Below are 15,508 nucleotides of genomic sequence, written 5' to 3' on the forward strand. Positions count from 1 at the left end.
CTTTCCAAGGCAATGCCCTTGGGAATTGGCTGAGGGGAAAGAGTTCATGGGATGCTACACTAATATAAATAAGACAAGCACATGAATCTCACAGGACCCTGGCCTACTAAATGACAGAAAAATTTCTTTCCTAGAAGAATATTTGACCTACTCACATAAAAACAAAAGTTAAAGATTTTCTGTGAGATATTGAGATAAAGCCCAAAATTCTACAGCAGTCTTGTCTTCCTACCTTTTCCCTTCTTAAGAATGTTCTGTTTTGTACTGAAACATTTTCTCTGGAAAGCATTTGCTGTTCCAATGATAAGCTACAATTCTTGGAAATTTCTGGAATTTCTTTGAAAAATGTAGTGTGTTGGTGTTCTATTTTGAAAAGTAACTTTCTGCTTTGGATCACAGTAAGCTGTCCTATAGATTGTGCTGCAGGCCAGCCACCTACTTATTTTTAAATGCTTTCTGCAAAGAGAGCAGGAATCAGAGAACATTCAAATTTAGAGGAATAGGTTTTTTTTTCTTATTCTTTTGGTCTGTTCATATTTTCAAACAGTACTTTCATCCTGCTGAAAGTTCATAGAAAATTTTTGTCCTCATACCTACAAATCTTCTCCAATGATTCCTATTCATATTCTATAAAATAATTTGAATATTTACAGGAGGGCTGAATTAATACAACATTATTAGATTAAACAAGATCAAGTATTTTTTTCCTGTCCTCACCTTTTTACTTTCTTTTCATGCTTTGTCATAGTTTTGAAAAAGCAACACTCGAAATTTTAAGAAAATCTTCTCATGTTCTATGTATAGAAACATAATTTACTGTATTTTCGTACTGCCAACATAAGTATAAATCTGTATAAATGCCCTTGTTTAACAAAAACAGTCAATAATTGTTTTCTTAGCATATTTTAAATGCAGTAAAACATTTTTCCTTGCATTTTTTATTTCATGTGGGATCATCATGCCATAAATATTCCACAAAGAAATTGCAGTGAAAATATTACTCTGTTTTCACTGATCCGAATACTGTCTAAAGTGCTCTGATGCCTTGGTGCTTTGATTGGCATTGAGCAACATTATTTTATACTTTGTCTTTTATCTAAGTGTCTTGATCTTATATTCTCAATTAGATTTTTCTGGCTTTCAGTCTTAATAAGGTGATCAAAATTGTGTGTGTTTATATCTGCTTTCTTAACATACATAAAATCCTGTTGTATTAAAGTTTTTGACACTTGCTGAATTTTGATTATTGAGCAGTTTGCCATGTCAGTTGTCATATGTCAGGCTGATGACTTACCATAAATTTTCTTACTAGTCCTAAGGTGAAAAAATATTTATCTGTCTTCCTAATGGGTAAGTTGGTGCTACCCAGAAAATGGCCGTCCATTTCATTTTGATTGCTTACCAAAGTTTAGAGAGGGTAGTGTAAGCTATGAACATTACATTTTCCTGCCTTTTCAATAGCTTCAGCTTGTATCAGCAGACATTTTCACAACTGAGATATTTCAATTCAATAATGACTGCAGATGCATATCTGTGTTGGCTTTCTTTTGCGACAAAATGAGTTCAGGAGACGAATGATCTGAAAACAGCAATAAGAGTCATCTTAAACCTATGACTAAAATAAACTTGGGTTGTTTTTCTGACACAATGGTAATTCCTCCATACATTTTGAGAATGTTTAATGTTGCTTTTTTTCCATCTATTCAGATGCTGCAGAATGATTTTATTTCTCAACTTCATAATAAAAGGAAAACAGGATACAACAGCATGGAATGGCATGGAATTCACATAATACTCTCAACCCAGCATGTTTAAAAAACAAAACCAAATTACTTATTAAAGTTAGAATTGAAGACTCATAGTCAAGTGCTATGTTTGCATGGGGACACAAAAACAATGAAATCAGCAGTGTTGCTTAGAACAAAAATTCTAGTGTACTATTCATTCTTATATGGCAGCTTTCAAGTTTAAATAGTGCATCTTGGTTTCAGAAGTTTGGTCTGCGCAGTGATAAAGAGAATGGTCAATTAATTTGCCTCGATAAAGGCATCTATTACCATTTGTTATGTTCCAGAGCATCATGCCTGGTCTCTAGCTGCTGTGCTGTACTAAGTAGGCAAAGGTCACTTGTAGATTGTGGATTGTGTTTGCTGATCCTGTGCAGAGCCTCTGGTAAAACTTGTGTTTCAAATAGCACCAGATGCTGATTCTTTGGCGACTGAAGTAGGTCTGTATTATAGAAATCACACTGAGGATTACAGCTGATGTGAGAAGTTGTTAAATCTTGCATAAAATAGTGAAGATGTTATATTCTCTTGGTTTACATGAGTTTTACTTAAACTACTTTCATTCGTGACTTCATGTGTGTAGAAGGGGACATGGTAAAAGCAGTCAGCAAAACAGTTCAGTTAAATCCACTTTGTTGGTATATTTGTTTAAAAAACCTTTGTGTTTTGTAGGAGAAACCAGTGTAAGGAATTCTTTACCAGAAACAGCATGGTGTAAAAGATGTTATGTATTTTGGAAAGCTAGGTATTAGCAGGTTCATTATCTTATAGTATGGTACCCATTGCTTTTACCAAGATCCTAATTTATAGGAGGTTGTCTTTATGTGCCTATGAAGAAAGTTCAACATTGTAGAAAGTTCAACATTAGCTAGAAAACTCCTAAGAAAAACTGTTGAAGAAATGTGTTTCTAATTTCACCTACTAAATTCAGAAAAACTAATGGTAATGAGAATAACCAATGTAGACAGGATGTCTTTCTGGCCATTAGAGAAAGGGTCACATAAGAGGATTTGATGCTTAAAAGGAATGAGAATTAGAGTATGTGACAGCTACTGGGCTTTGACAAGGGATTCTACACCCTTTAATCTGCAAATCAACATTTCACATTTAATTAATAGTTGAAAATGTGACCTTTATTAAATGTATAGCAATCTCTTAATTATTAATTATAGAATTCTAATGCCATTATAATACATGTATAATATTAGTGCATAATTATCCATTTGCATAATCGAATTATAGCATGGATGTATGCTAAGAATTATAATAAAGAATGAGTTTGGCCAGCTCTCTGACACTAGGCTTATTCCATTAATGTAGGACAACTAAGATCAACATCAGGTTTAAAAATAGAATGTAGAAGAGGAATCTAGTGTCTGGATAACTGGCTAATCACCTTACTTTCTGTGGTGGTTATTGTACCTCATCTTCTATGTGCTACACCTGCAACAGATGACACTTACTAACAGAATGGTGTGAGCTAGAGGTGGAACTTCAAGTGATTTCTGTCTCCCCATTGACTTCAGCAGTTTGTTGTTTCCCTTTTGCTCTGTCTCCATTCTTTAAATTCTGTGGTCACTAAAACATGAGCAGAAAAAAAAATTAAAATTTGGTTGATTTTTCCCCCCTTTCACTTCAAAATATGTTATTGACTAGTGTGTTGATAATGCACATAATAATAATAATTACAATATGGGAAAGTTAATAAATAAACCCTAATTAAAAAATTATAATATCAAGATGTTTTACTTATACATAATCTGATTTCAATGGATGGTAAAGATTAGCTGTAAGATCATGCGTGTGTCTGGTTATTTTTGTTACTATATTAATTGTGAGATCATCCGATCTTTGCTGTGTGAAAAGAATAACCTCATCTTGAACCACAAAGAAAATAATTTTGTTCTCAGAATGAAGACTAAATATGGGTAAAAGATTTAAAATTTTGCTTAAGGCCATCCCATTTTTAAAAAGTCAAGAGAACATCTTATAACAGGTTGGCTTTGATCTTTGTTTGTTTGTTTCTATCTCCTTTCCCATTTAAAACAATGTACTAAACCCACTTCACTGTGAACTTACCTGCTCGCTGTGGCACTTTTATCAATTAATTTCCTTAACCTTCCTGCTCACCTTCCTTTTGGTTAATTTGTGAGCATAAGTCAGGTCAAAGAGCAGTGACCGCAAGCTCATTCAGTAATTCACCCTCCATTTTAGACAATTTGTAAAAAAATAAGCCCCCCTGTAAAATACCTGTCTCCATACATAATAGATTTATTAGGAGCAAATATTTGAGTATGTAGATATGCTGCTTCCACTAGCAGAAGACCGACAGACTATTGAGGTGTATGCAAACAGTGTGCCAGACAATAAATAGTTGCATAGCATTCCTTTCATAAATATTTGATCAGAAAAGTGGAACCAACATTTCTCACAGTTCTATACTGTGTACGTGTATAGATATGCACATAGAGCCATATTTAAAAGCTATTGGATTTGCAGACCCTCCCTGAACTCTAAAGGTTTGACTTGAAGCTGCATTGACAACAAGCTGACACATTCTTAGAGTAAAATGATTCAGGGGGATCCAAACACCCCTGTATGCATGACATGGCTTTATAAAATATGATTTCCTGTGTCAGACCTGCTCTTCATTTCTGCAAAATGATTTCAAAAGCATTCTTCCCTAGAATTAGAGGAGAATCTAAAAGTATATGTACTTATACTGAAGTACCAAAAGTACATTGCTTTGGGCTATGCTTGTTGTCAAACTGGTAAGTCTTTCCATCCTCCACTACAAAGAATTTCTTTGTGGTCACACTGAAGTTGACCTATTCTATTCAGAGATTTAAGGGTCAAAGGTAGAATTGTGACCACCCATCTCCCCATTCGAAGAAAAAAGCAGCAAGATAAATTAGAGCAAGAGTGAAGTTTAATTTTGATGAGGATTTTTATTGAAAGTGGGTAACTGGAACACCAAGATGTAAAGGCTGACCAGAGCATGTAGTCAGGGGAGTCAAACTTGCTTTTTGCTGTTGGTTGCTCTGGAATTTTTGTGCTTTAATACTCTACCTAATAATTGGCAAAATTGCTGGAAATCTAGCCCTATGTCAAAGAAATTGAGACGTATTTTGACATAATGTTTTTTACCTTGGTCTGGATATATTTTTTAGCATGGCATTCAGCATGTTCTTCCATTTCAATGGTTATTTTTCACAAAAAAAAAAAGTGCTTATTTCAAGACTGAAAATTTAATATATTTCTTTTCCTTTTGGCAGTTTACTCCACATTCTTATAACATTTTTTGCTGTTGCCAGATATTCCCTTTTCAAAAATCCTCTGATCTCAAGGATAGACAAAGTCAATAATTCTGAAAAGCCTTCCTGCTTGGAGCTTCTATTATCATTTATTTTAGGAAGCATAAATAAGGAAATCATAATTATATAGCTTATAATTAATTTAATTATATTGATTATACCCTTGTAATAATGACGCCTTCATCTGTCAAAAATTTTCACAAATACATTGATCTTCTTAAGATACAAAATAATATCCAGAGCTAACCAGCATGATATTTTCCTTTCATGTTCTATGCCCTCTGTAGAACCATCTATTTTGTAATGACATGGTTGTTGGAATGATAAGTTGCTGGTACTGTAACTAAAACTTTGCAGAAGAGTGATTGTAATGCATGCTGAAATTAGAGAAACAACTTAGACTTATTTTTTGTAAAAACTTCCTTCTGACAGCTTTCTGTCATTTATATATAATATACGCTGTCATGCTCTTATGTTCAATATTAGTTCATTTGGGCCAATATGTGTTAAGTCAGTGTTATCCTGAAGTGTCAGCTCATGTTCTAAAGTTCTGGGGCTACTTCCATCAGTTACAGCAGCATGGTTTAAGGAGACTTGGCTAATGTTTTAAAGCTCCGAATTTTTCAGATTTGCATTTAAATAAACCCCTTTCCCCTGGCTTGACTGCTTAAAATGGTCTTTGTAAGTTGTAGATGCCTTCCAATGTGTATATTACTTGTGGAAAAAGACAAGTCTATGTTTCATCAGCTAACCTTAATCGCACCTTAACCTGCCTATTTAAGTTTAAATTTATATAATTGAAAAAGTGCTCCTGGACTACCTCTTAAAATACATCCTCATGTTCCTGATAAACAGAAGCAGACAGGCATAAAATGTGGGCCATGACTCAGTCACCTGGTATTGTTGAGGCACTTCACATCGGTTTGCATTAAAGCACATACGTCAGCTGGTGTCAAAGGAAGATTCTTCTGAATTTTTTACTTATAAATGCATAAGCAACAGGAAATCACACAAGCATTGACCTCAACCAAACAGGCAGTGCTCATAAACAAAGAGAACAACTGCTATCACTCATTATCCATTAAGTACTCTTATTATCCATTATCCATTAAGTACTCTTCACGTTTTCAATTGCTTTTTCATAATTTCCCATTTTTATTCTCTTTTGATGGCACCTGACCAATACTAGAAAACACAGAGCTTGGTTCTGGCTTATGTGATAGTCCACGGGCACTCACACTAAAACTGGTAAAGATTTGTGAAAAGCTGGTCCACATTAAGGACTTGGGAGAAGAGGTTCTTGGTACTGTTAAGAGACCTTGCCCAGTCACCTGTGGTGAGCACATCTCTGAGAGAAGTCATATAACAATAATTTTTATCTCAAGGCTAATCCCAGCTGTGCTTCCTGGCCCTGCTGCTGTAGCAGTTGGCATGAGTTACTTGAAGTTAGGATAGCTTTTGGCATGATCTGATGAACCTTGACTTTTTACTGTAACAGAAGTAGACGAAATATGGTACAAACCTGTTGCAAAGAACAGAGTAGTTTTGGTGCACTTAAGGAAATATATAGACAAAGAATACACTCAGTCTGCTGGATATCAACATGTCCAGAAGTTACTTAAACAGGAAAATTGGGAGCTCTGGCAATGGCTACAACAAATCATAATAAAACAGTGCAATTTAGGAAGGCAAGAATCCATGGCTAGATACTCTGTACTAAAAGCACTTAGGAATAGTGGAGGTAACCACAAAAAAGACATTGCTGAGGAACCCAGTGACACTCCTCAGGATCCAGAATTGTGTCTCTAACCTCCAGGAAACACAATCCCCACGGCTCTGGATCATACACTGCAGCACTGACACCACTGCCCTGACCCACATGACCTTCCTCCTGGTTGCACCGTCTCACAGGCTGGAAAAGTCACACAGTTAGCAAAACCACACATCTGTGATGTGTTTTGGTATATAAACCCATTTATCCTCATTATCATCTGGTCTTAAAACTTCACAGAATGAAAGCTCTCTCTTTTAGTTTGTAAGAGCAGAAGTTCAGTTAGGTAGGCAGTTTCTTGGAGCAGCCTAACCACGTTTATAACCATGTTTATAACTAAATGCTTCTTTGTTCTTGTGTTAATTAACTGAAATGCTTCTTCTCCCTGAAAAGAGATAATTTCATTCTCTTTGAATCTTGATGAGAAAACTATATTCTCTGCTAGCACTTAGAAGGCCTCCATTGTTTTCCTCTTGTTGCATGACAGACACTTCATCTCCCTCCTGGAAATATTCCTGGTAATGCTTTCCTAATGGTCTTCCACTTAGAATTAATCTTTCTGAATATCAGCAACAAAGATATAGTCCTGTATTCCTGTATCCTGTATAATGGTATTCATGTTTTTTTGTATTTGAAATAGATGCCCTGATACTGCTCTGGGGCTTTTTTTCATGATCACATCACATAGGCAGATTTTATGTTCAGTGATGAGTTTAAGGTTTATAACACATCCTTGTTGACCTTTATAGAGACACAGTTTTTATTTTTGCACTATTAAATGTCATTTTATTCCCATTTTTAATGTCATCTAGTTCTTGCTGATAGTCTGAGCCTTATATGTTTAGACAGTACTTTCAAACTCTGAGCATTGACACATTTTGTTAGTTGCCAGCTTTTATCTCAGAGTTATTAATGAAAAAAATCTTAATGACAAATTCTAAGATATGAAAATAATCCTACTAATCCAATAATCTTATTACTCAAATTATCTTCCCTTTAGTCCATGCTTCATGATCTTGGTTTTAGCTTGGAATATGAAAGTGACAGAAATGTGGTCATCATGTTAAACCATGAAAATGGAACAGCTAAGTTTTGATATAGTTCTTCATATAGCCTCTTCTAGTAGTTTTATATCTCAGTTGTAACTAACTGTGCATTTTTTAAGTATTTTTCTTTTTTTTTAATTAAATAAATTTCAATATGTGAATCCTTTTCAGATAAGTAGAGATGAAATTCTGCTTTTGTTTTATAGCTTTTTATAGTAGCAAGGGAAAAAAAAGGAAAAAAGGGGAAAAAAAAAGAAAAAAAAGAAACTTGAAATTGAAAACAATTATTAAAGTGGATCATTGTATAGTGAAAACAAAATTGTTTTTTGAGTGCAGCATTTTTTTATCTCTGCAAAATAGCAACAGTTTAAGTGTCAGTACAAGTCCAGGGAGACAATATCTTGTCAAACTGATGGAAAATTATTTCAATGCAACTATGCTATGAGATATTACTGTGTCCAGACAATGTTAAGAGGATGTCACTAAAAAAACCAACAATATGGAAATCCAATAGTGTGCCAATCTAAAGGTTTCTGATGTAGGGATTTGGAGATTATGTTACATTGACAAGATAATAGAATGGTATCAATGCAAATTACACTTTTATTTAAAAGCAGAAAACTAAATCAGCATCATATTAAGAAACATCATGTAAAAGCAATAAAATTAAAGCTATATTCATCCTTTAAACAATCTGCTGTCTACGAACTACATAGATAATTAAGAACCATTGTTTCATTGGGTGTATACTAAGCAAAGTATTTGGAACCTGCTGAGAGTTAAGCGAGCCGAACCCAGTTTCTGTCATTATAACTCTTACAAGCTGTCCTGACAAGATACTTGCATTTCCTAAATGGAACATGGAAAGAAGCCTGTTCTGTGAAATCCAACCCAGAAGGAAGTTATTATGACAATATCAGAACTAGCCCCATACTATAACATGTCAGTCTGGGCTGCTTTTGGCCTGTTTCCTCCTAATCACATCTAAAATTATATGTCAGCTTTCTAGAAAAAGAGAAAGAAAGAATATCAAACCTTTTTTTTTATCTCTTGGGAAAGTCTGCTTTGTCCCATGCTCTACAGGGAGGCTCTTGCACCACGAGCTCTCCCGAAGTCAGCACCAAGTCTGTTTACTTTTGCTGTCCAACAATACGTGCTGCCACGTGGTTTCTGCAGCACTGCTCATAACAGTCCCTCTGACAGACCCTGCAAACGTGTTTGCTTGGACACAGATGGGAGAATTTATTTCTTCTTCATTGCTGATCATGTTTCTGCTTCCTCTTCCCCTTTTCTTTTTAATGCCTTTTTGCAGAACCCTTTTCATCAGATTGTGTTGGAATGTTGCACTTTCGTCTTGCTTCTCTCAATATCTGGATAAATATGCAATTAGGTCTCCATTTTCAAGTGAATTCAAGCCAAATATTATCTTCATTAACCTTTATAGGTATTAAAGAAATAGGAGTAAAAAGTTACATGTAAAAAGTTACAGCTAAAAAGAATTAAATCCACACTGTTATTAAATATTTGTATTAGTAGCTTCACAGTTTCTTCTTTGACCCACCAAAGAACTGAATTTTGTGAGCTTTGTTTCAGGTTTTTTGGTGTTAATTTTTGAGCATGAAGAAAGAGCATAGGCCAAAACGTTTCTGAGCATGTAGAATTTCTTTGAAAATCAGTGTTTTACTAGTTAATTCTTTTGTAAGAGTGAATTGAAAACAAGAGCAAAATAAAGTATCTATATTGCACTCATTTGCTAAAAAAAATACTGCTACAAAATTAATTACACATCTTCCTTGAAAGTCATAGATTTCTTATAACATATTAAAACCAAAAATAAAAACTTTTCTGAGCCTTCTTGGAAATGAAGCAACTATTTTAAAGAACAACATTCAATTGTTTGCATGACAACAAACTCCAAAATGTTGGTGAATTTCAAAATCATTATGAGTACTGGAAAATTGCAGAAACAATTACAAGACAAAATTTGAGGATATCACACAGAACAAATTACCCCTACATGGTTAAACTTTACAATATAAGGAAAATACAGTCATGTAGGTTAGAGGTTATTGTGAGAAATTTCTGCTTAATATTTCCCTCTATTTTTGGAATTTTTTTTGGTTGATAATTCCAAAATTAATCAAAATAGAGAAAAGAAAGGTGGTATCATTGAAATATAATGATTTTAATAGCAGCTGTTGAAAGGTTATCTGTAACTTATTTCTACTAAAATATTTTAGTTTGGATCTTCAGTTATGAAGGAAAGAACCAAAAGTTTTCTTAGCAATATAGCGCTCCAAAAGAAGCAGCAGAAGTTTTAGAAAAACAATTATTATGAGTCACTTAATCTTCATTTTGAAGAACAGCCTATTCCTTGAAATCCGTTTCTTCTAACTTAATGTGAATACCAAGGAGGAATCTGTGAAAAGCTTTCTGATGTCTTTTGTGTCAGATATTAGTCTCAGGAGTCAGAGAAGAATGGGACATGCATAGCAAGTTAGGTATTTTCTCCACAGGCATATTATCCCAAATTAGTTTTGTGAGATGCTAGAGCTGGGCAAAGATATCTGAAATTGATGTTGCATTAGCACTTATTATAGCAATGGATCACAGTTCCTTCTTCTAGTTGCTGGCACCATTCCCCTTAGGTTTGATTTTTCTTGTACTTATTACATCAGTGTATTGCTTTTGCATTCAATAATTAACTTTGCTACTAAAAAGTTTTCAGCATATGTTTGAAATAATTAATGTTAATTGCTGCATGAACTTAGAGTGATCCACCAGGAACGAGTTAGTTCCAAAAAGAGCATTTTCCATCTGAGTACACAGTCATTAAAATACATTAATCTACTAATCCTTGTACCTGTGTGCTGTTTCTCTTTTCTTTTGCCAAGAAAACAACAGCAACAAAAAAAGAAATGTATTAGAATAGCTGTTGATCTTGATTTTATAGATAAGAATTCAGCAGAAATCATTTTAAAACTTGGGGTTAGAATTTCCCCAAGGTTAATGGTAAATAATGTCAATATTTGTAAAAACTAAGAAAACCCAGTGATTTTATAGTTTTAAATATGGAATGTTTTTTAATAATTAGCTGAAAAATATGGAGGCTCATACTTAATTTGCCCCAGTGTGATACTGTGCATTTCAGTATATGTCCAAAACTTAACTTCCTAGTGCAAGCAACAGGAAAGGACTGGGAAGGACTGCAATCATGAGTCAAGTGCCTTCAGGCCAAAATCAAACTTGAGTGTCTTACCAAGTAATATGTGTAAGGTTTAAATATCCATAAGTCTAAAGCTCAGGAAAAAGATTGCCTGATAATTTTTAAGTTTTTGGATTTTAGCAGATCCTTTCTGAAATTTTGTAATAAACTCAGCAGTTAAATGCCCAGTGCAGTCACAATGAAATCAGCTGGAGCAAATAACAGCAATGTTTACTCAGAGCTATTTTCAGACTTCAATTTTTCCCCAAATCATTAAAAGAAACAGTGTTTCTCCAAATCTGCAACTGGAAATTTGCATTCACCTTAGGTCATGTCCTCGTGTGAACTTTATAAGCCTAGGCATTCCAGGAAACTAGGAACATGTTTTAGTGGTAGATGTGACAGTGGTAGGTTAATGTTTGGACTCAGTGGCTCTTAAAGGTCTTTTCCAATCTAAACAATTCTGTGATTCTATGATTGGATTCTCACAGATGATTACGGAGAAATTTCCAAATTTACCTACTGAATCTGACCATAGCAACTTATGGAAATGATTGAAATCACAGTCTGGAGGCTACGTGGATCATTAAGTCCAAGCATTGCTACCAGATGCCTTTTTTTTGATCACAATTTATGCAAAAATGTTAATTTCTGAATGTACTTAATCTTAAAACTATATTAGATTTTTCATGAAACCAAGAGGGCAGTGAATAAATATTTTGATAATCTTGGGCTCAGAGAATAATTATAGCTAGATAATAAGGTCTATACACTAAGTAAGAAATTTATAAGGACACAATGTTTATAAAATATAAAATATATTAAAAATATACTTTAATTCATAAAGAATTTTAATGTTTTTTCTGTGTCAATTTAAATCTTTAGGACAGATTTTAATTAAAATATGACACTTCAGAGTGAAAGTTAGCTCAGACACAGGTAATTTGGGTATAATTTCATAAATCTGGTCCTATGGCATATTTTGGGGAAAAACAAAAAAAAAAGAAGTAAATTGCAATTACATAGCAAACAAACAAAAAAATGCTTTAAGTATGTAGTGAAACCAACAAATTTCATGTGCCCTGAAAGAAAATCTGCTCCATAAAACATAACATAAGAACATGCCAAAAGAAAGGGTGGTTTTTTTATATTTTGTCATGTGAATGTCTGGTTTAAATTCATTAAGAATACCTAGGGAAAAGAATCATCTGAAACCTGAGAACATGATACTTCAACTTCACAAGAAGACTGTGTTTTCAGTAAGATACAGGAAAAACACTGAAGGTTTTTTAATTTCTTTTTCTCAACCAGAACATTATTTTTGCTTTGTAAGTCAATCTTAGAGGAAAAAAAAATCAAGCACATAATGTAGTTTTTTTCTTAACCGCAATTAACTTAAAGTTACTTGGTTGATTGCTTGCTATTGTCTCTGTTGTACCCACAGGAATGACTCACACAAAACTGATGCAAGCAGTTGTGAAACAAAACTGATGCAAACAAAAAATTACTCGCTCAAGCACTATGCTTTTATGGTTAAACCAAATAAAATAGGAGAGAATTTTACCCCCTACTCCAGTCACTATAGCTGAAATGCAAACATAAGCTCACCTGCCTCTGTGATTTGAGGGATGATGTAAAACTGCATTGGTTAAGAATCAAATGAATGTTTTTCTTTGTGGTTACGTGGAATTGCTGCAGACTGCCTTGACCATTTGTGTCCCTATGCAATCCCACACCCAATCTTTTTAATCAATTTTGTCCTTTTTGCCAACCTACCACATGCACATCTAATTAATGCCCAAGAAATCAAATATTTCAGGAGTTTAATGGTGTATTTTTCTATAGTTAATTGAAACAAAAAAGCCCTCAAACCAACAAAACACAACAACAGCAACAAAAATTCAAACCAAACCAAAATAAAAAAATCCCCAAAAAACAAACCACAAAACCCTAGAAAAAAAACCCCTCCCCCCCAACTAAAAACCTAGAGTTTGATAATGGTGTGTCTCTTTACCACTACAATCCCAATGAAATATCTACTACAAGTTCACTCTCAAAGACACTTTTGTCAATTTTTTTAAGTTTTTGATCTTCTTTAAGCTTTGGGTATTGCCATGATGTATTATTTTACCTTCATTTACTTCTGATACTGTTAAGTTTGGTTAAAGCTTTTTAGAACTTCTGTTCCAAATGTAATGAAAATCAAATTTGGAAGTTGACTAGATATCTCCAGAGTTCTATCCCAGCTCCAGTCCTTCTGTGAAATTATTTTCATCATGTAATTGTTAACAAAAATATAAAAGCTTTTCTCTGCAGATTTAAAAAAAAATATATAAAAATTACATTTAATTGAAATGGAGTTTGAAATAATTGTATATGGGAAAAAATCTAAAAACATTAAGAAAAATATACCCTGATATTTCATTTGATTTTTTTTACCTGTTTAGTTTTATTGTCTGTATTTGTCTTGATAAATCAGTTTTTCACTAGTCAAAGAATGGATGTTCCCATCCAAATATATATTCTTCCAAACTGAACTCCAAATGAAATATGATATAATTGATTCCACTTTTGTGTTCTAGGCTTTTTTTTTCCTCCTTTTGAACTTCTCCTGTGCTATTAAACAGTCAAAAGAAAACTTAGGGGAATAATTTATTTTACTCTCAATAGTGCACATTGAACCTGGAGGCATTTAGGTGTCACATAAATTGTACACAGTACAGTAAAATGGCAGTAGGTCACTATCCTCTCTAAAGAAACTCTAAAGGAAACGAGGTGATTGTAACATCAAGTGGGCAATCAGTAAAACCTACAGTGATGCTATCAATATTAAAGTTAAAATGTTACAGCGAGGTCCTGTCTGCCCTTGAGGTGACAAAGAGGTTGTAACCACTAGGTGAAGCACTTTGAAATCCTAGTAAATTACCTCATGATCACCTCCAAATGTGCTTGTTCTCTTTGGCTTGTTTTTCTACAACTTTATGTTTTAGCTCTCTCAGAAAGTCTGTTGTTAATGGCTTGGTTTCTTCCTCAGAAAACAGACTGATAAAAGCATCTGAAACTGCTGGGTTTGACAACTCGCCCCCTAAAAAGCCCCACTAAAAGAAAGATGACTTTTCAATAGTTTTTTTAAAGTGGCATATTTTACTTAATTATAATTTTAAAAAATCTAGGCTCTCCTTAAATGCTTTAATATTGTCAAAGATAAATTTTGATTAAAAATCAATAGTTTTATTTAAACAAAAAATATTTATTGGATTTTTAATGTTGAGAAGAAACAGATTGAACTTTTTTAATTCTGAAGAAGTTCATAAAGTTGCTATGCTGAGACTTTGGAATCATCAAGAAGGTTTATTTTCTGGAAGGTCTGAACAGGAATACGTACAAGGAGGAATCAGACATAAATTTTCAGAACATCTCATATAACCAAACAAGGCCAATAAAACCATGACTCATACAGCTGGGATATGATTTCTTACAAAAGCAAAGGCCAAAAGTAGGTAGATGCTTTCATTGCTGTGATAACTACAATTACGTGAACCATCTCAATCAATGTACTCCTTCATTGCTGTGGAATGAAAAAATCCAAACAATCAACTATTCATGAAGTACTGAGTGAATTATTGTGTGGGAATAACTAATACCTACAAAGAGAAAGGTTATCAGGGATATGGCTAATCATCTCAGTGATTTTCCTTTATCTTCATTCCATTCTGATAGGTTTCTGGTAGGGATTCTCAAGAAAACAGATCTTGTGACTTCTCTTATTCAGTTTTCTTTTTAGAATGAATCCTTCTGCAGCTAGTCTTTTGATATGAAAAAACCACCATTTTTGGTGGCTTGTGGCACTGTAAAAACTATACAAATAGTGTTTAATATTAATACATAAGGAAAGGTAGTAATGAGAAACTCAGAAGATCTTTAAAGTGAAAATTATAGCTGTGCAACTGTAATAGACTGGAAAAATTGTAGACATTTATGGAGATGACACAGCAATAGAAAAGGCTTAGCAAGATCAACATCCCAGAATTTTTACAAAGATGCTCAGATGACCAACACACAATAGGCCTTAGTTAATCAATGTTGGTGTGATTCACTTCTTGAATAATTAATGAACAAGTCAGTTTTTACTGTGAAAGGCCTTTTCTTGTGGTTTCTTACAAAAGCATCTGGAAAATGCAGTGATAATTCATTGTCTTTGTTATCTATTCTCAGAACCCACCTATTAAAAGTCATATGGTTAAAAAACAGGGTAGGAAATATTGATATTAATATTGTGATTCAGAAATATGTCGGAAAGAAAAAATTATTTTTCATTAGAAACTATGAATTGTAAAAACAAAGGTAGGCTATGCAAATATGTCATATTTTGTGCAACCATCATA

The sequence above is a fragment of the Molothrus ater genome, chromosome 1 (genome assembly GCF_012460135.2).
Source record: "Molothrus ater isolate BHLD 08-10-18 breed brown headed cowbird chromosome 1, BPBGC_Mater_1.1, whole genome shotgun sequence".
Lineage (NCBI taxonomy): Eukaryota > Metazoa > Chordata > Aves > Passeriformes > Icteridae > Molothrus > Molothrus ater.